The sequence below is a fragment of the Citrus clementina genome, unplaced genomic scaffold (genome assembly GCF_000493195.1).
Source record: "Citrus clementina cultivar Clemenules unplaced genomic scaffold, Citrus_clementina_v1.0 scaffold_5, whole genome shotgun sequence".
In the NCBI taxonomy this organism is placed as follows: Eukaryota; Viridiplantae; Streptophyta; class Magnoliopsida; order Sapindales; family Rutaceae; genus Citrus; species Citrus x clementina.
In genome coordinates, this window is record NW_006262201.1 from 14,483,354 (window position 1) to 14,485,188 (window position 1,835).

The window sequence follows — 1,835 nt, forward strand, 5'->3', positions numbered from 1 at the left end:
TAAGCTTTCTACCCAATCTCGTAAAGACCGTGGAGTGGTCCATGAATTCACGAAGAACGGCTTGAGTTGAGCATTAGGCTTGGTACCTTGGAGATCAATCAAAGCAGCAAATTCTTGAAGTCTAGCAGCCCATTTGTGACGGGGAATGTCATCAAATGTAAACCAAGATGCCGAAGATGGTTTTGTTGAGTGTTCATGAACTGGTGGTGGTATGGGTTCTGTTTGAGATGCTTGGTCAGAAGGATTGTCATCAACAATGGGTGTTGAAGTAGAGGCACTTGGATCTGTAGTTTCAGTGGCCATTAATATGCCTGTAATGTCAGCATATTCAGACTCGGAGTCAGTGGAGGCATTTGATGAGTCATAAGAGGAGGACGAACATGAATTGTGTGTTTTAGGCTCAGAAAAGTCCGAGGAATCTGAAGATTGGGTCTGGACAGTATGATAATGATACTGATCCATTGGGCCTTTATCTTTTTTAAGAGGCTCGAGACGGTCTTGTGGTGATTCTTCTAGAGGGATTGTAGATGTAGAGGAAGAGGAAGTGGCCTTGGGATCTGGTTCGGAGATTTTGACTTTAGATCGTGCCTTTTTGGGTGAAGATGGTTGAGGAGTCGGTTGAAGGTGGGAGAAACCAAAAAACTGATTATAAACAGGTTGTTGAGGCCGGGATGGTGTGTAGAAAGGTGAATAAGTTTCAAAGAAAGAAATTTGAATTCCATCTCATCAACCACAAATTCCTTATCAACATGGATAACTCTTCTTTTCCCCGCATCTTTGACTTCAAGAACAAATTGCTACCTGACAAGCAATTACTCAGCCTCAAAACCTGGTTTGCTAAGTATGATTTCACTGTTCAACACATAAAAGGCAACCAAAACCTCATTCCAGACTTCCTCACCCCTCCAGCTATAAATAAACCCGCACTCATTTCCTCAATTCAAACCATTCCAGTTATAGCCATTAATCGCCAACTTCCTTTCAAAGCTCTCAACCAAAGAAATTTCCCCATGAACATCTCTTTCCAATCGGCTTACCAGCTTCAAGATTTTGCAAAGAAATTCCTTTACAGGTTTTTCTTTAATGTTCAGACCAAAAAACCTGACCGCTTTCCTAATCTTTGCATGGAGCACCTGTTTCTCACAGGCCTCACTCTGTCCTCTCTGTCCATCTCTGAAGATGAGCTTTGGTATATGTGGTGTCTCACCACCTTGTATGCTACAAAGTTTTTCCCATCAAACCAGTCCTGACTCACCTTACCACTCTAGAGTTCTCACCAGACCTTCTCTGGACTCTCTTTGAATGGTATTCCCCCCTCACTTGGTGGCGCCAGCAACTCCAACATTTGTCTACCTTTCATGGATTAGACAAAATGTCAACACAAGAAGCTAACATGTGGACTACAGCCTTCATTGTCCACAGGCCTTATTTTCAGCATCCAGAAACACGGGACTACTGGACACAGGACATGGCACATGAATGGAGAACTTACCCTCATCCTTATACCTTCATCCATGATACATCGGTCACCTCCGTTCTCAAAGCCTATCTCATGGAACTTAACAATGTTTCTCCACCTGCCACAGATATTCACCACACCTCCATTGGACCATCACACACCCTTGAAATAATTCCAAAAACACAAGGCTATACTCCAGGTTCAAGTTCAAGTCCTCACGGAATCCTTGTCATGGAACAACGTCCTGACTATACTAATGTCTTATTCCAAGATGCTCAGGACCCATGGGAAGACTTTCACTCCCTTCTCTATACTGACACTCCCCGTTATACTGTCACAAACCCAGACTCTCCTGCTCCATCTACCTCACAGCACA